Source organism: Microtus pennsylvanicus, chromosome 3, assembly GCF_037038515.1.
Source record: "Microtus pennsylvanicus isolate mMicPen1 chromosome 3, mMicPen1.hap1, whole genome shotgun sequence".
NCBI classification, from domain to species: Eukaryota; Metazoa; Chordata; class Mammalia; order Rodentia; family Cricetidae; genus Microtus; species Microtus pennsylvanicus.
This window is the reverse complement of record NC_134581.1, coordinates 124,155,991-124,182,287: the sequence shown is the minus strand read 5'-3', so window position 1 is coordinate 124,182,287 and position 26,297 is coordinate 124,155,991. Positions and strand designations below refer to the sequence as shown.

The following is a 26,297-nucleotide window of genomic DNA, read 5'->3' as shown; positions in this document are numbered from 1 at the left end:
AGGGATTTTACACAGGAGACTTTAACAAATGCGAAGCACAGTGTCTACTGGGCAGGTGAGGGTAGAGACTGCGGAAGGACTAGCCTGACCATAACAATTCCTCTTAACGAATGTTGGACTTAGAGAATACCAGAGCCTCACAAATGAAAACATTGAAAGTAAGGAGGCTTCACTCCCCTCTTGCTGGTCTGTCTCCACTGCCCTAAGACACTTTCAGAGACTCTTGCTTCTATTCATGAATCTAGAATAAATACTAGACCCTCCTACCTACTTCCAGCCATTTGGTTGGGAACTTAATAAAGTCTAGATTTGGTTCATAATTATAGGAATCATGATATATAGATATAGGAATATAATCTTTTCTGTGTGAGTTTCTTCACTGGAGCCCTGGAGAATGACATGATTATTGATTAAATAATACTCAGCTAATAATGTGCTAGGCTGAAGATCTTGTGTTAGTGTGCTACGCTGTGTGGCTACATACCATGGATAGGAGTGTGGGAGTGAACTCTTGGGAGAGGCCATGTGCTTTTTGGAAAGGTGTGTTCCTTACAACTGGGCGCATCTAGTCTTAATTTGCAGCTGAGTACATATTTATCCTCAAAAGATCATGATGCTGGCCCTGCAGCTAGTTTCATAGATTTTTCCATCAAGTTGTTCTCTAAACATTTTTAACATGGATAACATTTTCTCAACTGTGGTTTGCTAAGTGCTGTTTTTAGAGAATCCATGAATATAAATGATGGGTTGGGTGAATTTAATTTGAGTGTATTTAATGAACTTGTAGTGTGCCTTTTTTCCCCTATAAATTTATTTATTTATGGGACTCACTTTCAGCTTAGTCCAGATAAATTAATTCCCAGGAAGCAAATGGCTTTAAGGCACCTATCCCATGAAAAAACATTGGTGTGTGATGTGTTCAGTTTGTTTTTTTTTTGGTTTGTTGGGGGTTGGGGGTTTCTCAATGTAGCCCTTGGTGTCCTGAAACTTGCTCTTTAGACCAAACTTAAATCTCCTTGCTTCTGTCTCCCAAGTGCTGGGATTAAAGGTGTATACCACCACCTTTTAGTCTTTTTGGTTTGATTTTCTAACTATTGTTAATTGTGTAGTCTTTTTTGCAACATGATGGAAAATTTGCAGGTTGCCCATAAATCAGGATCCATAACCCAAGGAGATGGGGAGAATTAGAAAAAAAGAAAACAACAAACAACACCAAACATGTTGGGGACTGTGCACCGCCAGACCCTGAATTTCTTGTAAACAACTCAGCTGCTCTGAGCAGGAGACCTTGGTGGCAGGGGGGTTGGTTCTGAGGAGTCTGTAGCTGAAAGATCCCGAGAGCTGGGTCGTGGCCAGAGCCCTATATAAGCTGACCCTGAGCACAATAAAAGGGACATTCTTTGCATTTTTGTCTCAAGGATGTCCCTGTCTGTATATCTCTGTGTGTATGTTTTTAAGTTTTCAGCTGCGCTCCTGTGGCATGCAGCGAGTAGAGCGTGGAATAGAACTGGTGTGGTTTTACACAAACACCCTCTGGTTACATGCCTCCTGTACGCCCAGCGTTTTTACATATTTTGTCAGAATACTTCATTTACCTGTGTGTATCAGTTCACACTCATTAGAGAAATCATCAGTGGATTTGCTAAGCCACCCTACCCTTATACACACACTCATCCCAATGGAACCTCCAGGCCACAGAGAACGCCACTCTGCAGCCATGTGTTCATCCATCTGAAGTAAGGTGGTCATTGCCTCAGGTTTTCGGGATCACAAGTACCCAGTACCCACCTATGTAAACAGTGGGAATCAACAGATAGCTGCTGGTCTGAGCAAACTGAGCAGTCCTGGAGTTTCAGAGAATACAGAATCTTAATGGTGGGTCTGATGCTGAATAGTTCTCAGATTCTTACTTTACACATTGCTTGTGGACACTTTGAGCTCCCTTGATAGATGGCTATAAAATCACTTGAAACTGTATTTTAGCAAACCCTGTTATTATGAGCTGACTAAGAACAAGAGAGAAATTGTAGTTTTAGATTACCCAAGCCTAGAATATCCCACATTTTACTTTAGTTTCCCATGGATCCTCAGCACATCAGCCAGTATGAACAGTGGAACAAAATGTGGATTATGCTCTGGTGGTTAAGTTGCCTTATGAAGTAGTATTAATATTTTACATTAATTATCTTATATTAATGCCATGGAATATTTTTATTTTACACTGGAATAGATACAACTGTTAGCTCTTCAGAGACTTGTGGAAATTAAGGATGGACTGTGATGTAACAGAGAATTGATTTGGCGTGTGGGAAATCTGAACGCTCAGGTGTGCTGTGGGACTTTGGAGCAGTCGTTTGAGCACTCTGGGATTCCTCTCCTTAGTGAAAATGGGACAACTGTATACATACCCATACGGCCTGTAAGTGTCAGTCATGGATGACGTTAGCTATTTTAGCAGGAGGACTTTGATGTCACGTGACAACTCTGAAGATAATCCGACACTGGATTTCTTTCCGCGTGCCGTTCCATTTCAGCTGTAATTGTGTGACTCTAATTTCTCTGAAGCTTAATGGAGTTTAGCTCTTCATTTTCCTCTCTTCAAAAGTATGAAAGTAGGCAAGAATAATCATAAAGCTGAAAATGAAATTTTGAGCCAAAATAAAAAAATATCCACTAGTTGCAAAATTGCGTAGTATAAAACCATTTATTTTATTCTGAGTCACAATTAAATTGGGCTCAAATATTTTGTACATTAAAAGTACACCCAGATAATTCTAAAAGTATATGATTTTGTTGATTTGAATCCCTGGAATCCCGTATAAAATAGTGTCATTAAAATTCATGCACCAAAGGAACCAAAGAGAAACATGGAAGCTGAGTCTTCATTTTCGTTCAGGCTTGTGCTAAGTTCTACTTCATATGTGGCAGAGCATCGCTGAGTGATCCTGGAGCAGCAGACTATATGGAAAGGTTTCTAGGTGACAGTGTGGGGGTGGATCCCTCTTAGCTGTTATTAAAGTAGACATTTTTGGGCTTTCTTTTAGTATTTAAAGCCATATAAAATCTGGGTCAACGTGTACAGGCCAACTAATAAGCCTCATGTACATCATTCGTCATGCATCCCCCCAGAAAGGGGCGTCTGATGGTTGTGGATCTGGCAGAGACCCCAAGTGACATGGTCCTTAGCCATCATCTGTTGCAATCGCAAGCTGTTCCAAAGTTACCAATTGTTCTTCTATCCGTGCTTAGATAGTGTGTTCAATGAAGAAGACACCTATGAAGATCCTTCCTTGCTGGGCCCTCCCACTTTCAAGCAAAGATGAGGTCTATTTTTTTGCTGCTGTGGTATCGGACAAAACCAGATGTGGGAGGAAGAGAGAGTTAAAATTTGCAGCCCTGAATCTTCTTGTGAGTTGCCAGATGTCTGCATAAACATTGCTTTGATGATTCATCCAGCTATCCCCAAGTACAGTGAAAGCAGTCACACACACACACACAAGAGACATGCAGAGCCACTTCCCTCAGGGAGCCTTGGTTTCTCGTCATCGTTTTAAAATGCAGCCTGTTGGTTAGGGCCAGTTTAAGATAATCTTTTCCTTCCTGAAGATGAGGTATGGTATGCCCCAACTCTGACATGGCCTACCCCACAGTCTGGCCATCCATGACATGTAGGGGCGCTCTTGTCTTGAATCCAGCTCACTGTTGCATTTGGGACGTACACTGCTCACTTCCTTTATAACAAGAACTGAGTTCTAGAAGTCCAAGCTCCATTTCCCTTGCCCTGTTCTGCTGTGGTGTGTTAGCCTCCCCGTCCTGCTGCTACTGGCCCTCTGAGCTAGAGCCTGGTGGTAGCTACAAGGGAGGCTGCATTTCGGGGTGTGAAACCCAGGGTGGCTGTTGAGTGCCCAGAGCAAACCCGTTCAGTTGTTGATTTTTGTTGTTTTCTCAAACCAATGTAAAGCCTGCTACATTAGGTCAGAATAGGCCTCCACCCATCTTTCCCTGCAGCGTTTTAGGAAATGCTTTGCTTTATGTTATTCAGCGAAAACTGGTTTCATCTTTATGCTCTTTGAAATCCCTTTTCTTGTCTATCAGAACGTTTAGTCTATGTCCATTTCCTTTCAGAAATCCCCGAGCTAGACACTGAGAATATCATCCCTGCTTTTCAGAGTCTTGAATTGAAAGCTGCCAGGACTCCATGGCCTAGAAGGGAAATAAAAGGTAATTATGTTTTAAGATGTATTATTAAACTCACATGTAAATCTACGAGTAGTGAATGTGTTTCTCTTGTGTGCTGTGCAGAGTCTTGGTTTCCCTTCTTCATTTTCCCAGTTTCCTTTACTTGCCCTCCTGTTTGCTTCTGCCTTTCTCTGACTTCATTCAGCACACAGGCACGGAGTTCTTTTAGGGTCAACCAGTGACTGAGGCACACACACCGTCACCTTTCCTCTGGCAGTCTGGGTGGCATGGGAGGGGTGGTGAAATGACATCTAAAAGTGGCAGCCCCTGACTCTTTCCCAGTGCTTCTTCTGGTGATGGTCTGAGCATGGGGCTGCAGCTGGCCCGGTACCCACTGTCCTTCCTTCATTGTCGCTGTTGGCCCTGAAACAAATGCTCTCCTGCCCTCTGCATACTGACTTGGGCATTTGCTTACAGTAAGCTTTTTTGAGTTACCTGAACCTACTTTCTGTTTATATTGAATCTTCATGGTTAGGACTGGTAGAATCCGAATTATGCATGGTAAACACAGCAGCAACAGTACCGCTCCACAGCCAATGAATATGTGGACATTTCCACTGGACCTGAGACCTGACATGACAGTTGCAAGACGAACATTGTCTCCATCCTTGTCCTGTGTCACAGTTAAAATACGGGTGCACCAAAGTGCCCTATACAATGACTTTCTGACCATTCTACAAGGTATGTGTGAAACATGAATGCATTTCACATGTAGACACAGTCTAGATGTGTGCACAGTTCTTGATAGTCTCCTGTTCTGCAGGATGCGGGTAGTGACACTTCATTCTCGGAGCTCTGCCTGTACTGAATTAGCTGGTGTATACAGAAGGCAGTGTCCCAGGCACCCCGTGCATACCTCATGAGGGGGAGCCCTCAGTGATAGTGATAAAACAGGAATGGAGTTATCATGTTGTGTGTGAGGCAGGACTCTGAAGGCTGATGAGAGCCTATCAGTAGGAGGGAAGAAGGGCAACAAGTTCAGTGATCCCATTGTTCGTTCATTAAATAATTGCCTCCGCTCGGCTCACAGAGGTTCATTCATAAAAGCTTTGGCTGTGATTGGCAAGTGGACTGAATAGTTATGTTCTGTAGTCCTAAATCCTTCTGTTCTTACCGTACTGCCTAACAGGGCTATAAAAGGGCAGTTAGTCTTGCGTTTTTATAAGTTTAAACACAATTAAATATGCATAATTATTCCTTTATTAGATACTTTCTTTTTAAGCATGAAATGTTCTGAAATATTATCGCCTTTATTATATGTTCTTTTCCCAGACTTTAAGGAGCCAACCACCTGAAATTGAACAACACATACACAGCGCATGAATTAAATGCAGCTTGCTTAAATTTTGGCTTTCTTTTCTTTGTCCTTTGAAGTGAAAACATAGTCGAGTCTATCGTATTAGAGAATTTTCTAAGCACTCATTGCATAGCATTTGCTTTGTGTGCAGTTGAAATGAATGACATTTCCAGGTAGACAAATTGTATAGAGCCCGGGTGGAGCTCAGAAGTAGAATTTGTGCCCAGCATGTGCAAGCCACTGAGCTCCGTTCCTAGCAACACACACACACGACAGACACAGACACATGCATGCATGCACACACACATACACACACACACACGACACAGACACACGCATGCATGCACACACACATGCACACACACATGACAGACACATACGACAGACACAGACACACGCATGCATACACGCACACATACAGACACACGCATGCATGCACACACACATGCACACAGACACATGACACAGACACATGCATGTATGCACACACCCATACACACACAAGACAGACACACGCACGTGCACACACACAGACACACACAGAGCCATGCACAGAGACCCACATGAGGCATAAAGAAAAGAATATATAATTATATCCTTCGCTATGTGTCTCATAGATTAGCAGCAGCTCCATCTGAGGCCTTTCTTTGTCTCTGTGCCGGTGTTGCGTATGCACAGCGCAAATGAGAATTGTATTGAAGATGCTCCAAGGGGACTCAGTGAATGGAGAACCCATTGCTAAGATCCCGAGGGCATGATGACTTTCAGAGGTGCTTCTGCTAGCCCTGTGAACGGGAACTGTGAAGGAAGTCATGCCCCTGGGAGGATGTGTGCATTTGAACGCAGCAGTGTCGGTTCTGTCTGACGTTTGCGATGCTGCTGGCTGAAGTCTGCTTGCTTTCCTTCTGCCATCTAGTCTCCCTGCTGCCCTCTCCCCCCCTTTATCTCCGCTTACCTGCTCTCCATCCTTCTAGGCCTTGCTCTGAGAACCCAGCTGTCCCAGCACTCCTTGTCTCTTAAGAGGACAGGCTGATGAGAGTCCTACCCAAGTGTGATAGCTAACCTGAGCAATGATACCCTTTGCTGCCATGTCCGCTGCCGTGGCCACTGCTCCAGTAGGCCTGCCTCGCCTGTGCCTGGGGAAGGGGCTCCTGGCTCTGTGGGGATCCCTGACGGTGCCTCTCAGACTCAACTCTCTGAGGAGGTTTCAATGGTGCCCTTGGCTCCACCTTTTCTCAGCTGGCTTTGAAAAAAAAAGCGTTCCGCCTCTATTCATATTGGTGTTTTACAGCAGAGAGCGGTATTATGGTTGCATTTTTACAAATCTCTCTGTATTTTGCCAGGAAGGACCAGGCTCTGGCAGGAGTTGTATGTTCTGTTTGAAATGAAGACTCACTAACCTTAAGGGATCTCATGAGCCCCTGCGATAGGAATCTAAACCTGGACTTGCAAACTGCTCTTCTCAGTGTTAGACACCAGCCTCTTTTCATGAGGATTTTTAAAGGAAATTTGCATTTATTGCTTCATTATTATTAGAACGCAGTCCAGAGATGGAGGAAGTTGTGTGAGGAGAATTCTGAGTGCTTGTGAGAACACTCCAAGAAAACAAGAGTCTTGTGACCTCAGTTTCTTCAAAACACGGAGTTGTTCTTGGAACATGACCCGTTCTTGGAATGGGTCCTCCCAGATTGTAGCAGACAGGGGTGAGTTCATTCAGATTGCTCATTGCTGTTTGCTGTTATTACCCAACTAAATCTTTAAAATATCCTTTACAGGCCTCTATGGAAAACATTTTGGCACATGTGGCTTGTCCTTGTGAGGCTGTGCAGCTTGGACTCATGGGAACGTCACTCATCTGACCTTTCCTAAGCCTCAGAGTATAAACTGTCTTTGAATAAAGCTGGCCATTGCATGAGGCTTTGGTCCACCTCATTTATCGATGGGCTCCATCCTCCCAGGTCCCTCACCTCTAGAGTGACGAAACATACATGGTTGCATGTGATAGGTTCTGGTGTGTCCTATGAGTAAGCAAGTGAGGAAAATGTAAGTTCTTAGCATTTGGAGTAAACAAAGTGAAAGTTTCTGAAAAGGGGGAAATTACAGTGCCATTCTGTGGGTAGTAAAGACAGCCCCCTTCCCCTAACACCTAAATGGACCCTGCCCAGACAGTATAATGTTTTTATGAAATATCCCCAGGGCCTAGTCCCTGGCTGATGATGCTGTTAAGGGGAGGTTAGATCATGAGGTGCTAACTTCATCAATCCACGAGTTCATACCCAGTGGATTACTGGAAGGAAGAGTCTCGTGGGATGGACAGGATGAGCTGGTGTTTGTGAGCACTCACAGCTTTCCCAGGGGACCCAAGCTTGGTTCCCAGGACCTATATCAGGCGTCTCACAACAGCTTGTAATTCCAGTTCCAGAGGTTCTGACATCTTCTGGCCTCTGCAGGTACCCACACATATAACATGCATTTAAAAAGACAGGCACACATAGACAGAAGTCTTGAAAAAATTCTAAAAAAAAGAAAAAAAGAGAAGATAAGAAGGTAGAGCCTGGTTGGAGGAAGTGAGCCACTGGGGTCAAAGACTTCAATGGACATACTTTTTCCATAGCCCTTCCTTGCTCTCAGATCTCTTGTTGTACCACTGTGATATTTTTGCCTTGTCACAGGCCTTAGAACAGTTGGCCTGCTAAGCAAACACTGAGTAAACACAATGCCTTCTACGCTGTTTTTATGAGGCATTCTGTCACAAGGAGGAAATGCTCCAAGGGACCTTAAATTTCACTTCTCATATCAATCTAACCTGTGTATCGTCAGATCAAACTGAGCATGGCTACATTTTACTATCAAGTTTCTTGAACTTTGCAACTGGTAAGGGTTTGCGTTCTCTTCTCTGAGTGTGCTCGTGTCTTTAAACTTCTAGAATACAACCCTAGATTGTCCTGAAAGAAATTTTGGGATTGGTGTCTGATTATCATGGTTCCCTTTAGCGAGCGGATGTTGGTTCAAGAGCCCCTAGTGGACTGCTTGAGGTGGTAGATGGTAAGGAACCCTGCATTCACAGTTCTGTCCTACGCATATATCCCTCTGGCAAAGCATTAACTTATAAAATAGTTACAGCAAGAGATCACTGACGTAGCTGATACTGTGATAAGAACAGCTATAACAATATCACAGTACATGTTTTCACTTTGAAGTCATTATTAAGTAAAATAAAGATTTGTTAGAGCATAGGCACTGAGCTACCTGGGCAGCCGCCTGGTAGCCAAGAGGCCCCGGTTAGTAAGTGACTAACAGATGTTCTGACTATGCCACGGAGATAGCTCAAAGGCCGATCAGTTCCTGGTGAAATGACAGCATAGGAATTCATGACCCTCTTCAGAGTCATGTGTGATCTAAACAATTGAGGCAGATGAATGTCTGAACTTTCCCACTTAATATTTTTTTTTTTTTTGCAATGACTGACTACCTGCCACTGAAATTGTGGGAAATGAAACGTAGTCATGGCTGGGGCACTACGGTCTGCCTTTATTATGTTTGGTAGGATGCAATAACCTGAAGGTTTGTTTTGATTTTCCTGCCCCCCTCCTTTTTTTTTTTTTTTGGAGGCCTTGATTTCTTCATCAGTCTTTTAAATATTAGTGCCATAAAGCCATGGTGTGTTACATTTTTTTTCAACATAGTCTGTGATGTAGGTTGACTAACCATCAGCAGTTCTCAGATTCTTCCTGTTATATAGGACTCCCTTTTTAAACAAAACAACAAAAAATGCACCTTTCGTTTTCCTCAGCCGTTCGTACTCAGATGTATGCTTCTGGCTCCCTTCTTGCTTATATTGCAGATTTAAACCTTTTTTGATATATAGGCTCATGCCAGGCATAAATGGTACATGTGCTTTTATATGGAATGTTACGTGCAAGCTGTTTATGGTCTTAGTGGAGTCTCTTTCCGGTGAGCACTGTTGCAAGCAGTGTCCTGACTTGATTCCTCAGTTCTTCGGAATTGGAAAGCTGCCATTTCTTCCCATTGTTGCCAAGGCCACCAAGCCTGGGCGTCTTCATTGTCCCTCCGTTCTCTGCCCAATGCAGAGTACCTCTGATTTCAGAGGGCTTTAGTTTCTTTAGTGTTTGTCACTAGACAGATAGGCATCGCTACAGCACAGCCCAGGCAGGGACTGTCCGGGCTGCAATTCAGGGTATATTAGATCAAATGAACTCTCGATTCTTCTGCTCAGTAGCCCATCCAATGTATGTGTACTATCAGAAGATAACCATACCCGTTAAGAGACACGTCGGCCTTCTCTCACTGAAAGAGGGTTGGTGATGTGGAAATGTACCTTGGCCCCTTTTGGCTTAAGCACTAAGTCTCGGTTGATACTCATTGTGGACCTGGTGACGGTTGCCATCATCTCTGGTCGACAGCCTCGGGGGCATTGTTCTTGACTGCTTTCTGCTCAGAACTGTGTCTATAAAAGTCTTGAAATGTTTAAGGCGGAGAGGTACTGTTTTTAACACCAAGTGAGAAGATTGCCATCGTTTTGCTGTTGCCTGCCTTCAGTGTATTTATAAGAGTGTAGTGGGGATGTCGTTTTCTAGGTTTTTCTTCTTAGCATAGGTACTCTTAGGGTAAGTACTCTTCACTTAATTTTTTTTTTTTTGGATTTTTCGAGACAGGGTTTCTCCGTAGCTTTTTGGTTCCTGTCCTGGAACTAGCTCTTGTAGACCAGGCTGGCCTCGAACTCACAGAGATCCGCCTATCACCTAATTTAAACAGTTATGGAAGTGACTGGTGCATCGAGTCACATATGAAAGGAATCAGCCCCTGCCCCCGCCCCCGCCCCACACCTGTCAGAGTGGGAGGAGCTTCATGCTTAGCTTTTAGGAGTTCCTGAGTGGAACTCCCTACAGGTGTGTGCCCAGCAGCCATAGCAGCCTGGTGAAAACCCTTGACTTTACATTTAAGAAGCCCATAACTAATCTGCTGGAGTTGTTCTCCTGTGCTGTCTGTAACTCTGCATTGAATGCCCACAACCTGTTTACACATTGTTTCTGAGAGACTCACATGAGTACGCTTGACAAAGAGCCCCTGTTGGCCCTTCTGAGTATTTCCCATCCACAGTGTCATATGCTTAGATTCAGGCAGGGGTTGAGGTGACCTGGACTGACAGTTGGTACACGCACACACACACACATACACACACACGCGCGCGGCGTGCGCGCATACACCTCTCCGGCTGCCCCTTATCCTGATCGTCCCTTCCAGAGCTGCCTGGGCTGAGTCCTGCTGACCACACAGTTGTCTGTGAGCTGGAATGTGGTGCCCATGGAGTCGGGTTCCGCATGTGAACCTACCATGCCCAGTCATTGTGTGAATGTTGCCTGGAGAGGCAGCACAGAGGTGGGCCTGAAGTTTGTGGGGTCTGTGCTGAGGGCCACAAAAGCCTTGTCTCTGGTTTGGTTTCCTGTTCTTTCTATCTCAATTTCATATGCCACACGCATGTGACATGTCTTACGGTTGTAAATTCTCCTAGATTTACCTGGCCTTGAAATTCAATCTCTTGCTTTCTCGTAGGGTTAAGCCTTAGGGGGCGTGTTCGCCTCGGGGTAAAGTTGTGGGAGTGATTTCTTTCTAATCTGTTGCTTTCATTGGTTAATTAATAAAGAAACTGCCTAGGCCCATTTGATAGGCCAACCCTTAGGTGAATGGAGTAAACAAAACAGAATGCTGGGAGAAAGAAGCTGAGTCAAGGAGTCGCCATGGTTCTCCCACTCCAGACAGACGCAGGTTAAGATCTTTCCTGGTAAGCGCACCTCATGGTGCTACATAGATTATTAAAAATGGGTTAAGAGGCTAAAACTAATGGGCCAGGCAATGTTTAAAAGAATACAGTTTCAGTGTAATTGTTTCGGGCATAAGCTAGCCATGTGGGCGGCCGGCCCGCCACTCATACTACAACGATGTCACCAACGTGCTACACTATTTTGTGTGACATTGACTGGCAGAGGAGGCTTTGAGGTCAACAGCATTTTGTGGCATTAGTCACCTAGTAAATAAGGACTTTGCCTAAACCAGTGTGCCTGTATCCTCTCCTCTCTCTCTTTCAGCTGTAGGATTTGGTACTGCCATCTGCTAGGAAGAGCGCTCAGCACTGAAAGTCGGCTGCTCTGTTTTCTATGTGATGTGCAGTGGCCAGGCTCCCCAACTCCTCTGGCCCCACCTTCTTCCTGCCTTCCTGCTAAGAGGACAGCTAGGGCAGGACCACTGGACCAAGCTCTCCTTTCCCCTCTTTCTGACTTCCACACACCCTGTACAGTGAATTGCACTGACTGGGTTTACGATGAACAAGTTCTACACTTGTAGATGTTAACTAACTTGAAACACGGCATGCAGCTTTTCAGGAAGCTGCTGCAGTAACGAGGGCTGCACACACAGCAGTGCCATCCACGGGGGCCCATTTGTTCTGCACTTGATCCTTGTTCAGATGGCTTTCCACAGTGTGACCCTTAGTTTCCCTGGACTCCTTTATATGCTTGTTTTAATTTTGCCCAGTGGGATCCTCTTATCAGACTGCTTAGAAGTGGGGAGCTAGAGCTGGTAGTTAGTTAGCTCAGTGACTAAAGGCACTTACGTCCAAGCCTGGCAACCTGAGTTCAACTCCCAGGATCCCCACATGGTGGAAGGAGAGAACCAGTTTTCCCCAATGTCTCCTTTGATATCCACATATGGATCTACAAAACACACATACACACACACATGCTCAAACACACACACACACTCTCTAAATAGAAAGAAGGATGAGTGATAGATATACAGACACATAAACGTGTAATAATATCTTTTTAACAGAGCGTGGCGCTAACTAGGCAGTCTGGTCAGCCATTCTGGTGCCACATGCACCACCCACAGGCCGGCATTTCTTACCTAGGATTACATATGTATAGCGTAGTAGGTATCGGCTTGCCTGGTGCTGGAAATGCTTCATATCTATATTTCACTACTGTGTCCAAAGTGTATGGTGTCTTCTGCAATGGGGACTTGCCTTAGCAACCATGGACAACAGCAACAGCCTATATTGTTGTGAGAGTCTCTTGGACCCCCCTGACTAACATCTTCAAAGGCTGTTTCTTATGCCTGATACTGATGTCTTTGTTAGGGAGTCAGTGGTTCTTGTGGGAACTGTAAGTTATCATAAATGGGCTAACTTCATTTAAACTATGCATGAATATGTATGCGTATATACTTATATGTAATAAATGTAATTTAAGTAAATAAAAATACTCTTTCTGACTGTTTTTGACATCCTTAGTGTTATTTTTCTTCCCCCCTCCTCTCCCTGTCCTGACCTCCCTCCTTCCCTTTTTTCAGTTAAAGCCCTCCCTAACTTTCCCATGTTCCCCTTCATATCCCTTAGCCACCACTCCCTAGTGATACTAACCCTCACCCTCACACTTTTGCATAGTGCTTACTATTCTCAGGAGCCTTTCTAGCTACTCTCTGCCTTCGGTTTGCCTCCTTAGACCTCTGAGAGCTAAGTTTAGATATTGTATCTTCATATTTTATAGATTGAGAAACCAGCATATTGAGAAGTGAAGTCCTTTGTCGTGAGATGCAGACATTAAGAGAAGACAGAGGACTTAAGCCCCATGGGGTTGTTCTAGAACTCTGTTCTCTCACCTGCTATACTATATGGTCACGGAGAATTGTTATTGAGTGGAGAACCAGTAGAGAGCCCTGATCCCCTCACATGTGATTTGAATCATTGACTATATTCGCCCTTTTGTGGGACATGTGATCACTAAAGCTTTCATGAAACTCTGTCTCTGTGATATTGGAGAATTCATGCCTACAGCATTGTGAGTTCACTTGTAGTCATGTGTGTTGTTCAGAGCCATCAAAACATTTGTGCACATGAACAGTAGCATTCATACAGTCTACCACAGCCTGGTACTCTGATATGGTACTGTATCCCCAAACAGCTCTGAGTGAAGCCCTTCATAGCTGACTGCCTCCCCTGCAGAATGTTCATGAACAAGTAGGAAAATGAATATATTGTCCCTGTGATGACTCATGCTTTGTAAGCTTGCTTCAGTGCACCAAAAATATGCTTTAGTTAAGAATATGAGAGAAAAACAAATAGATTACAAAACAGATTTATCTGTACTAAAATGTCCTTATTCAAACAGCAATTACTACATACAGAAAAGGGTGTTAAGGTTGCAACAGGACAGTCAAGTACGTATCTGTTGTGATTTGAAATTTAGATGGGTATTAGTCAGCTAGCTTGGATATTATACTTAACAAGTAATCAGCATTGTAATTTTCTGAGACTAGTCATACTTCATAGAATCGCAGAATAAAGGTCAGCTTGAAATCCTTGAGCTGTGATTGCCTTCAGTGTTCAGTGACATCATACTTCAGGGATGCATGAAAATGCTTTCACAAAATGCTGGTTGTGGTTAAAGTCCTGGCACTGGCAGAAGACTTTATGATGGAAATGGAGCCCCCAAGCTTTTCATCATTTAAACATGATCTGTAGTAATAGGTGATGGAGACTTTATCCTACTTTGTTTTAGAAAATAGTGAGCTAACTTGCTAAAATTAAAACTCTCAAAGGAGAATTAATTTGTTAAAAGTCAAAGCTTAATAGTTTGCTAATGAAATATTTTATTAATGGAGTGAAACTAGCTAATCTTACACGATGGTAGGGGGCAGGTCTGTGCAGTTAGAAAAGTGAACCCCACCCTCAGGATGCGTATGACCAGATAGATGGTGGGTGCAGGTCTGTGCACTTAGACTGGTAACCCCTACACTCAGGATGCGTGTGACCAGATGGTAGCTGCAGGTCTCTGCAGTTAGCCTGGTGAAGCCCACAGTCAGGATGTGTGAGTTTGTAGCCTGTGATGTGGCATCCGAACCCACATTCAAGCAATGTGATATGCCGATGGAAGTCAGCATGCTGGGGTAAGAGTCATATATCCCAAAGCATCACCAGTCTCCCTTGCTACTGTGTCTCTCCTCAGAATGAAGCTGAGATGCCTGGCATGGTGGCACACACTTGTAATCTCAGCATTTAAAAGGTGGAGGCAGGATCAGGAGTTCAAGGTTATCCTTGACTTCTTAGGGTGTTTGAGCTTACACCATGCCTCAAAACAACAATAACAAACAAACCCATAAAATCCAGCTAACAAAGAAACCAAATGAGTGTGGTGAGGGAGAGGGCAACGAAGCCTCTTGAGGGCAGGGGTTTTGCCTACTTGGTGACTCTGCTGTCTGGAGAGCATGGCATCCATTGGGAGTTCAGTAAATGTTCACAAAGTGAAGGAGGTAAATAGTTCATCAGTCAGACTGTGTTCTCTACGTGCTTGATACTTAGGGATCTTTCCTGTGTCCACACACTCCTTTATATACAATGCCATTTTATGAGTCAGACACATTTTATTCTATGCCTTGAAACCACAGAGTTCCAAGTTCCATCCTATGGTTGGGTTCTTTTGTTGTCTGTATCCGTTCAGATCTTGTCTAAAATTCAAGGACCTCTGGACATCTGTGAAAGCCGCAACAATATGAAATGCAAACCAAGGAGTGTTTTTGTTAGGAAGCAGTATTCATATTATAGTACCAGATAGGGGGCAGACACGCTTTTAAAAAGTCTGTCTAAGATGGCTCAGTGGTTAGAAGCAATGGTTGCTCTTCCAGAGGACATAGGTCCAATTCCCATCAAGCACATGGTGGCTTATACCCATCTGTAATTCCAGTACCAAAGGATCTAATGCCCTCTGCTGACTTCTATAGTCTACATGGATGTGGTGTGTAAGCATACATGCAGGCAAAATACCTACCCATATTTTAAAAAGGGAAAAAAATTAAAATTAATATGTAATCTGTCCAAGCTGCTATATTAAAGTACATTAGACCAAGCAAATTAAAATTAATGGGAGTTTATTCCTTAAGAGTTTTGGAAGGTAGAGAGATAGTAGGAAGTCCCCAGTAGTCTCTGGACCAGCAAGGGCTTCTTCTGCAAGCATGGAGCTTCTGTGATCTCACATGGCAGAATGGGAAAGGAAGCTGGGTCACTAAGGATCACCCCACCCTTAGGATTGGGGACATAAGAACCACTCAGAAGCCTTACTAGTCTCACCGCCTTGCTCATTGGATTTAATATATGTATTTTAGGGGAAACAAACAATCAAATACTAGCAGAGAAGTTTTTATTCAACTAAGGATATTTTAACGTAAGAAAATTAAATGTGATACAACTGTAATTGAATTTCTATGTTTTATGTAATTAAATTACCAGAACAAGCCTGGCCTGATGGCTCTCACTTATAATCTAAGTATTTAGGAAGCTGAGGCATAAGGATAGCAAATTGAAGGCCACCTGAGGTTATATAGTGAAATATTGCTTTTAAATGAATTAGTAACTTAATAAAAGTTGTCAAAACATCCTTTTCTAGATATTAATATATAACTACAGAAATATAAAATCATCATAATCCATTCAGAAAAACTTTGTATAACTTGGGTCATTCTGAAAAGTGCCCATTTTACAGTTGAGGATAAAGAGATACAAAGTCATAACATGATATCCAGACATACACATCAAAAAATGAATATCTTGAGTACTGGTTCCATGTACTGTGTGTTTTTCTGGGTGTACGGTGTTTATTGAGAGTTCTCAGTACGGCTGCCTATTAGTATACCTGAAATGACTACAAAGCCTTTGCCCACACCTGTGTACCCTCTTTGTATATGGTTTTCTTGCCCACTTAGCGCAGGGGTCCAAAGAAGGAAATCTCTGTCCGTATCTCACCCCAGGAAAGGAAGCATTCCATTCTCTTTCTTCCCCTTTCTTGTGTTGTTGCAGGGTATGGACCCAGGTCCTGCGCTCGGCAGCTGCTCTGTTGTTGAGCTGTACCCTACACCCATCCCAGCCCTATCAGTGTCAGCCTGCACCCCTGCTCACACTAATTTCCTAGGAAAAGTGATTCCGAGTCAGGCAGACGCCAGAGGCTAGGTTTAACTACTGTGTCTGTCTTCTGTCCTCTGTACTTTTCGGGTGGACAGTGGTTGTAGGGTCATGATCTACTGTGACTGTCATGGTTAGCTGCCAGTGTTAGTTTTACGGACATTGGATAGTTTTGTATATAGTATATAGACTTTGAAGAACTTAAATATGGAAGTCAGGAGGCTTAGGTATATAACAGGTTTCTATAATGGCCATAGACTTTGAAACAGAAGAAAATCAGATAGAAGAGTTATGTAGAGAAAATATTGGTGATGGTAGGGATGTTTCCCAACAATACTGAAATTGGTATTTTAGTGCTGAATCTAATTAAGCAGGATTATGGAAAATGGAAAACCAGTGCTTTTCTTGGCTGTTCAAACACTGGAGACAGTAGAAGGAGAATGAAAGCCTCTTCAGCTTTTCCAAGCAGTGACACAGTGCACTGCAGAATCTCAGCTTATCCCACATGCCTGCAAACCCACCCCAGGAGTCCAGCCTGACCAAGGGAAAGGTAGTTATCACACAGCTGAAGCTATGTGGTCTATGTTTGGAGAGGATGTGATAACAGGCTTGAAGATTGTTGAGTAGCTTCATTCACTGCGATATTTGTTAGCTGTATCTGGAATCTACCATTTTTGTTTCTTTGGAAGGTGGAAGGGCGCATCGCAATCTCCTGTTTAACCATCATTCCTCGTGCAGCTTCCTGGGGGCCACCAGAACAAGCTGTGGTTTGCTAATCCACAGCTCCTGACCAGAGGCTATTTGTTGATCAGACTATAATTATGTTTTCTCAGTCTCTCTGTCTGTGTCTCTGTGTGTTTCTGTCTCTCTCATTTCTTACTCTGTGTCTTCTCTCTCTGTTTCTGTCTCTCTCGTAATGTCTCACTCTGTCTCTGTGTCTCTGTCTCTCCTCCTCTCCCTCTCTTGTCTCTCTCTCTCTCTCATTCTTTCTCTCTCTGTGTCCTCTCCATATCCCTCTTTATAGACCAAATCATACGTTTTATCTCATGGTAATAGAGGAATCCTATCTTCATATATTTTTGTTTGTTTTGATGAATAACTAATTATAGAACAAGAAGGATTTTGTGGCCTTTTAATGCCCATAATAAATAATGAGATTTTGGAATTTGAGAAACTATCTTCTTTGTGTAGAAGTTGGTGTTCTCAGTGACCAATTTGAGAATTAAAAGACAAATGTGATGTTAAAGTAAGGCTTAATTTAAGCATTGACTTCTGTTTTGAATCTTCCGGCTCCTTAGAACAGTTGTTGGCATGAGAGCTCCGTGATTCTCAGTGGCTTTCTGTGAGCCGGAAATCGGGGCTAGGAAGCCTTACTGCTTCTGACGTCAGGCTGCTTGCATGCAGTTCAGCATTAGGAAACCTTGGTTGGCGGCGAGATGTCCAGCCCTCAGTGCTTTGCAGTGCATTTGTCTAATCAGACCCTTCCAAAAGCATCTACAAACTTATTATGTTAGGAGAATCACCTGCTCATGTCATGAGGATAAAACTAGGAGGCTCAAGTTTCCTCAAGGAGAGGTTTTGTGAGGTTGTTGGGGGATGCTAGTTACATTAGGGAAAAAGAATTGTCATTGTCTGCATCATGCCATCGCTTATGAGATGGAAATGGTGAGGTACTGTGTAGTCACGTGGCCTTGTAATGTAGCAAGTGACACAGTCAGCAGACGTGGGAGGCTACTGCTAGTGTAAGCCATCAGACTGTGTAGCGGTTTCCCTGTGAAGCTATATGTTGAGTATTTGATATCTGTAGGAGTGGACCCTACTAGCATATTATACCCTTGAGTAAAGAGTATTAAGGCAGAGGTGATTGCTGCTTGGAGATCAGCCTGGGTAAGTTAACCAGACCTTGTCTCTAAAGTAAAATGGTTAAAGGTTATTTTTAAGGTCTGAAATATGGTTCGGTATTAGAGAAATCGCCTCACATGTGGCAGCCCCTAGGTTTAATCCCTAGAACTGGTGAGGAAAGTCCATATGCCAGCAGCAATCATTGCTCATCAGGATTAGTGCTCATCCCAGCACCGTCTGCATTGTGTTTTCATGACTGGCAGTGAGATCCAAACACATCACTCTACTGTGCTCCCACGCAGCGGTGGCTTCAGGGGTCCTAGGTGTTGGGTCCCTGTTGAGTTGTGTAGTCATCATTGACTGAACCATCATAACTGTAACCCTTCAAACATGTTGGAGGCTACTTTCCTTGGGCATTCTTTCTTCCTCAGCTCACCATGTTTCGATGGGAAAGAAAAGTAGGCCTTCTTGTATATGTCATTCTTGTTATTAACAGAACCGAGGGGCTTGAGCTTATGATTTTCATTCATGATCTATATATTTTAGTCGGTCGCCCCTGGGTGAGCAGTGGCCAGTTGAGGTCTCGAGTTTCTCACGCAGCCATGCAGTTAGCATCAAATCCAAACTGGACCAGATGAGAGGTTTAGCCTAGGTTCATTGTTCACAGGCAGAACCCATTCCAGGGAGAGCAGTGTGCTGGACAAGATGGATTCCAGAGAGCTACGGTGAGTTGGTGATCAAAGACAGACTTGCCAAACATCGATTGGTGTGGGAACTAATAAAGGTACGTGGGAAAAGGCCAGGAGCAGAAACAGCTGGACATTTAGAAGTGAGCAAGCTTACATCACTAGCAAGGGCAATTTAGAATGTATTGTAATGACAGTGTCCTTAATAGTGCTAATTAAAAGACAATAATTATTTACTGGTAAGAGAAGCTCTGGCTGCTTTCTGGAAACCCTGCTCATGTGGGTAGTCTCTGAGTTACTCGCAAGAGAACACAGGCAAGGTTTCAGGGTGCCTTGTCAGGCAACGGTGAGTGAACGCACTGTGGCGCTCCTTGTGGGCTCCTGGGTATCGCTTTACTCATACAGATTTTGAAATTCCCTCAAAGAAATTGCCAGCCAGAAATGTATGGGTCTATAGATGCCAAATGTGTATTTACAAGGAGCTGTATCTCACGCTTCCGGCATTCGGCCTTACTTTCCTTCCAACCTTTTTGCAGAGAAGTGACTCTGCTTTAGCTGAGGTGACCAGTGTTTCCCTAGTGCCCGTTACTCCAGTGACACACTCTGCACGGCTTGTAACACCCATGCATCTCTGTTGAAGTCACACACCTAATCATATTCTTGAGATCTATTTTCTTTTCAAATTTGTATGCAAAGGAAGTTTGGATTTTACCCCCTATTCTTTCTACTGTTTAAATAATTTTTTAATTAAAAAAATATAGCAAAAATTATCTCAAGCCTGAGAACCCGAGAGTAGAGACATCTGTTTCTTGCAGGAGTGAAATGCTAGCTTTCAAACTCTTGGTGTAGAAGTCTCACCTCACAGTTGGCTCAAGTGTTCCACGTTCAGAGTGTAGCTTGAAGTGAAGATAAAACTCCCGCTCTGTTGCCCTGGGAAGGCCACCATTTAATGTCGTCTTTTGTACAAAACAAAGCTCAGTGACAGTAAAAAGTGGGCACAGAATTCCACCACCCAGAAGAATGAGAAACGTTAGGTTCCAAAACCGTGTGGAAAAGATGCCTATCGGATGGTAAGCACTGGCTCCGTTGGCATTTATTGAGAAGTTGCCCTTCCCAGCATGGTTCTGAAGGCCAGGTGTGCAACAGGAAGGAAGAGACAGGGTTCCGTCCTCATGAGCATTTATGACTATGAAAGGAACATATATAAAAGGTTTGGAATTTCTAATGATGCGGCTAAAACAAACTTGGGATAGATGTGTGTATTGTGGTACGTGGGGGGCAGTAGTCTAAAGACCCATGGGAAAGCTCTAAGGGACCTTTGCTTTGGGGAATTGGGCCAGTTAGTGTGGTGGTATTGTGTATGGCAGCTGCTGTTCCTCTTATAAAGATTATGCTTTAATTATTTTTTTCTTATGCTTGTAAGCATGCCTCCCTTTGTGCCATTTGGGAAAGACATGCCCTGCTTTTCCTCTGCTCCCCTTATTCCTGTGTGTGTTCTTCAAAGTATAATATTTTCAGTGTTCTGAAGTTTAGTGGCTGGGACTTGTAAGAGATAGATCTGAATTTGTTTTTTTCTTCAGTGTGCTTTGTGCCTGTTGAATGCTGATCCCAGGCAGATGAGCCATCCTCTTGCAAGTGGAATACTTTCTGTAGCCTTCTTGAGACACGTGCAGGCTATGACGGTCTCCAGCTGTGATCCATGCACCTGTTCACATGCTGTCTGTGGGACAAGGCACACACTATGGATCTCCTTATGCATGGCGAAAGTTAGCAACTGCCATAAGCTTCCTTGCATCAGGTCTTATGTTTTAATTATTTTTCCTGTAGTTTCAGTTTCAGTATGTACCCAAGGCTGAATTCAACACAATATTTTAGTCTCATCTAGATTAGTGCTTGGCAAGCTAGGGTTCTTGGGCAGATTCAGTCTTCGTTTATACAGGTAAATTTTTACCAACATGCTTATATAACCATTTATTTAGGCCATGAATGGAACTTTTATCATACTATAATGACCTGAAAAAATAAATTACTGTTTGTTTGTTCATGAAAAGTGTTCCAACCCATGGCCCACAATACATAACTTTTTAAAAGCCAAAACTGTGAGAGTTATAAAATAATTTTAGAATAATTCATGTTTTAACTTTTAAAATTCTCAGGATGAGTTCTAAAATAAAACTTCCTCCCTACTTGGATTGCTAATAATATTTCAATTTCTGCAGTTTTTTTTTAAATTTAAATAAGATGGTGAAACCTAAGAAAGAAGACATCAGGTCAGATTAAGGATACACTGATACTCTGTTAGGTCTGATGGAGTAGGTCTGTGATCTCACCTCCTGGTAAGGTGGACACAGGAGAAGTTAGGGCAGCTTGGATTACAGAATGAGTTCAAGGGCAGCCTAGGCAACCTCGTCTCAAATAAAAAGTAAGAAGCGGGTTGGGGATATAGTGTAGGGGTGGAGTCATGGACATGGCCCTAGGTTGAAAAACCAGAACCTCAGAAGAGTTTAAAAAAATAGATTTCAGTTCACAGAACTCGATAACATTTAAAACTAAAATCTTCATGAGGGTGTGTTTCATTTATGTGCTAAAGCCTCCTGTATGAATTGTCCAAGAAGACACACTTATGTCCTAAAGTAAAGGTTGGATTTGCTTTGACCAAACTCATTTGATTGTTTTTTTTTCTCTGCTTCCTCTGTGTGTGTTTGTATATGTGTTGTCTGTCTGTCTGATTGTGTGTGTGTCTCTGTGTCTGTATGTCTGTGTCTATGTGTCTGTGTGTATATGTCTCTGTGTGTGTGTGCCTGTGTGTTGTTATGTTTTATGTTTGCATTTGTAGAGATTGCCAGATTTCTTCTATAAACTAATAGCTTTCCAACCACTGTAGTTTTTAACTGATGTGATTCTTTGTTGTCAGGTTATATTCCAATGTGATCATTTCAGATCCCCACTGACCCAACCCTCTTTTCATCCCATCCACACTGTATTGCCACACAGTCTGGATCCTAGACTGTGAGCCCTATGGCACCTCTCACTAGCCCTGGCACCTTAGAACTAAGGTTGGACCCAAGGCTCAATACAAAGAAGCTTGTACTTTTAGTGAAAATGGGCTGCTTGTCATCTGCTTTATGATCCGCAGAGGAGGGTGACAGACAAACTAATTGCTACTTGATTTATGTACACCAGTGCTAAAAGCAAATTCACTACCATGACAACACTTAGCTGGAGTTCCTGCCTTGCAGTCATTGTGGGTACCCTACAGGGCTCTACTCCAGTCTTTAGGCCTCAGGGTAGTGAACACATAGGTCCTTCAGGCATCTCTTTTCCACTACAACCTGAAATACAAGCTGTGGGCATGAATAAAAAATGGTGAGGAGGGGGGATCATTGATAAGAGGACCCAGAGACCTGCAGGACATTTGAATACATGCATGCGCACATGAACATACACACACATGTTTTTGGCAGCTGAGTGCAAAGTTATTTGCAGGACTACTTTTCTCATTCTTGGATACTGAGAAATTCTGACTATAATTTGCTTTCTTAGCACTTAGTTTATGTCCTGGTGAGTTCTTGCTGTCAACTTAATATAACCTGGGAAGAGGGAATCTCAATTGAGGAACTGCCTTGATCATATTGGCCTGTGGCTTATCTGTGACAGACTGTTCTGATTTTGGCCCACCGTGAACAGCATCATCCCTTAGGCAGGTGGGCCTAAACTGTGTAAGAAAGCTGGTTAGACATCTACCAGGAGCTAGTCAGTGAGCAACAGCGTCCCTGGCTGGGTCCCCTTTACTTCCTGCTGGAGCTCCTGCCCTAACTTCCCTTGACTGCTACTCAAAGTAAAGCCAAAGAAGCCCTTTATCTTCCTAAGTTGCTCGTGGTTGGTTTTGTCATAAGCTATCTATAAACACCAGAAATGCCAACTGGAACAACTTTTTTTTTCTACTTTTCGGTTTTAATTTTCTCTTCATTACTGTGTGCCAACCTTTAGAATTCAAATTTCTACCCAAGTATTTAAAATCATTATTCTCTGAGCCGGGCGGTAATGGTGCACGCCTTTGATCCCAGTACTTGGGAGGCAGAGGCAGGTGGATCTGTGTGAGTTTGAGGCCAGCCTGGTCTACAAGAGCTAGTTCCAGGACAGGCTCCAAAGCTACAGAGAAACCCCTGTCTCAAAAAATCAAGAAAAAAAAAACTGACTACCTTTAAACACATAAAGGAAACCACACAGCAAATCATCTCTGGGATAGGTCTGTCTTTGAGTGACATCTTTCATATCTAGTTCCTAGTCATTCCCCGTTGACAGTAGTTTTCCACTGTGTGCACACACCACAATTTGTGTGTCTCTGCCTCTATTAATGCTGTTCTGATTGTTTTCTCTTGAGCATTTGAAGAATGCCACTGTAAATATGTTTTCATATGTGTTGAGTAATAACTGTGAGGACAGTTTTCAGGTTGGGTCTTTCTTGGGGCCATTTCTGGTGTGAAGTTGTTGTTGAGAAGGTCACTTGTTCATCCTGGCTGCTTAGCCCCAAAATGATCACACAGAAACTATATTATATAAAACACCGCTTGGCCCATTAGCTCTAACTTCTTATTGGCTAACTCTTACATCTTAATTTAGCCCATCTCCATTAATCTGTGCATCACCACAAGGTCGTGGCCTACCAGCAAAGTTTCAGCATGGCTGTCTCCAGTGGCAGTTTCATGGCTTCTCTCTGACTCTGCCTCCTTTCTCCCAGCATTCAGTTTTGTTTTCCCCACCTATCTAAGCTCTACCCTGCTATAGGTCCAAAACAGTCCTTTATTAACCAATGGCATTCACAGCATACAGAGGGGAATCCCACATCATGAAGTAGGCGTCAGAGTTGACTGTTTCTCTGAATGGATATCGAGATGTTCTCTTGCTGTGTATTGAATATGCCTGTGACTTGTCTGGGTGTGTGTTTCAGAGTCAACTGTACATGTATCTGCTGCATTTCCAGACTCATGTCTTCTCTTAGCACTACAGTGCTAGGATGACTGTGCCTTTGGGTGACAGCTCGGTTATCCTCCCCAGGTGGGAGGATCCTTTCTTAGCAATGTGAACACCTGTACCACCCATCTGGGCTCACCCTACTGTCACGTGGCACTTATCACTAACGCTTAATTGTAACATTGAGTTTGGCGTGTTTTACTTTTGGATGACTTTAGTTTTTACAGTTATGAAAAATGTGGCGCAGTGCGTTCCATTCACTCGGATGTAGGTCAGAGAGAGCTATACTGAGAGGAGATGCCTGTGGAGGCTTGAGGGAACACAGATTACAGAGCAGCCAACACCACTTAATCAAAGAGGAAGCTGTAGTAGTAGATACATTTGCAGAAATTCTGGCTAATTTAGGAAGGCTGAAACCAGCCAGCATTGTCAACATTGCTTTAGTGTGACTTTTGTTCAGCTATGAATGGAGATTTTTTTTTCCCCTGCAAAATACCTCCTCCCCAAAGGTACAGACAACATACTTTGGGAGTACATAAATGATTTTGCAAAAAGAACAAGGAGAAATTGTATGTAGCAACTGCTGAAAATGAGGACATTCTTAAGAAAATGACAATTGCAAATCAAAATAAGATTTCCTTCCCTGTCTCTCTCCAAGTAGGGAGACCTTTGAGAACCCAGGCTCTCTGATGTCAGGCATCTGAGTATAAAAATTGAAACACTTATTCCCAGACCAAATTCCTGTGCTGGAGACACAAGACCCTTCAGGTCTCTCACATCCCCTGCAGTGGTCAGAATCCATGCTGATGGATCTGACCACTGCAGATAAGATGAATGAACCAGCATTCCTGTTTAGGGCTGCCATGTTCCCTATAGGCACTTGTGTTAAGATCTAGCCCTTACCTTAATGCTGCTAGACAGTAGCTGAAGCCTGAAAGGCATAGTGGGAAATCTCAGGTCCTTTGGTGGCATGCTGCAAAGGAATGGCTGGCATCCTAACTGTCCCGCTTCTCCACTTTGTACCCTGTCAAGGTGTCATGTGCTGCCATGAGACCCAAGCCATAGGAGTAGTCCTGGGATGAAACCCCAAACCTGTGAGCTGTATTAATCCTCGAATACTAAGTGGATTATCTCCAATATTTGCTACAGAAATCCAAAACTAATCCAACCAGCGTCCCCAGCCTACTGTCTTCAGTTTAGAGGACACCAGGGCCCTTCCCTGTGCACTCATTCATGGATTTCACACCACATGGCTTCTATTGTAAAAGCAGAAGTAAACTTGAAGCTCCTGCTTACCCATTTGGGGACGATGTCCAAAGGCACAAAAATCCCTCTGGTCTCTAACATGTGGGATGTCCTTGGGGTACGGCTTGGACAGCTCTTGTCACTGCCCTCTGTACCCTGAGTCAGTCCTCTGTTCTCGTAGGTATTTGGCCACTTGCCCATTAAGGAATGTTTCTGGGTCATTAATTTGAAGCCTCTCTGTGATTAGTACAGTGTCACTTCTGTGAACCGGAGTCAGACTTTTTGATGAAAACCATTCATCGTCTTCTCATCCATGTAAGAGAAACGGAAAGCCTCCCCTCTGAGGGAACCTGTCTGCTGTGGAATTAACCTAGCTCTCTGAACAGGGCCTTGGCCAGCAAAGACCTTGAGCAGTCATTTGAGAGGGATGTAATCAAATACTTTGAAGTCACTTGCAATCTGACTTTGAATATAAAGTAAAAGAGAAGCCCAAGAAAGTTTACTTTAAAGGACATAGTGTCCTTCAAGTCACCTGTTTCAAAGCTAGTATCACACACGTGCGAAAAGTAACACAGCAGTAATACTCATCTTTCACACGTGCTTACTCTGCTGGGGACTCTGTGCTTAGCAAAGGTGCCTACCTATGCATCGACAACCCACAGCTCAAACTATGACTTTCAGATACCGCCAGAGACGCACAGACTGTCCCTACAATGTTGGAAGGAATTGCTCTTTTATTATGTCCATAATGTATATATTGTTAACCTAAGAAAGATCCTGAAATACGTGACACAGATTTTCATCTTTATTTAGAAACTAGTCTATGGTTCGTACTTTCAAAAGATTACTTCTTTTTATGTAATTTCATCATTTTTGAAGGACACAATACTTTTCTTGTTCACGTCACTGAGTGAAAAGGGCTGCCAAAGACTAGCACTCCTGAAATGAAAGAAGGCACTGTAATTACTGCCGCTGCTTTTCAACAGGATTATGTAAGTAATAAAATTTTTTCCTTATTATAAAGGAGCTTGGAACAGGGCATGGA

The 26,297-nt window shown here is 43.3% G+C and overlaps 1 protein-coding gene across 2 annotated transcripts in view; it reads left to right on the top strand.

Annotated features, from left to right (window-relative positions):
* Fam110b (family with sequence similarity 110 member B) overlaps nt 1-26,297 on the top strand; it is a 120,100-nt gene that overhangs the window by 21,468 nt on the left and 72,335 nt on the right. Inside the window, exon 2 of one of the 2 annotated variants that reach the window (XM_075967026.1) lies at nt 4,126-4,221. The exons of the other annotated variant lie outside the window; for it this stretch is intronic. The gene's annotated coding sequence lies outside the window, so the exon portion shown is untranslated. The remainder of the gene's footprint in view (nt 1-4,125; nt 4,222-26,297) is intronic. 2 annotated transcript variants of the gene reach the window in all.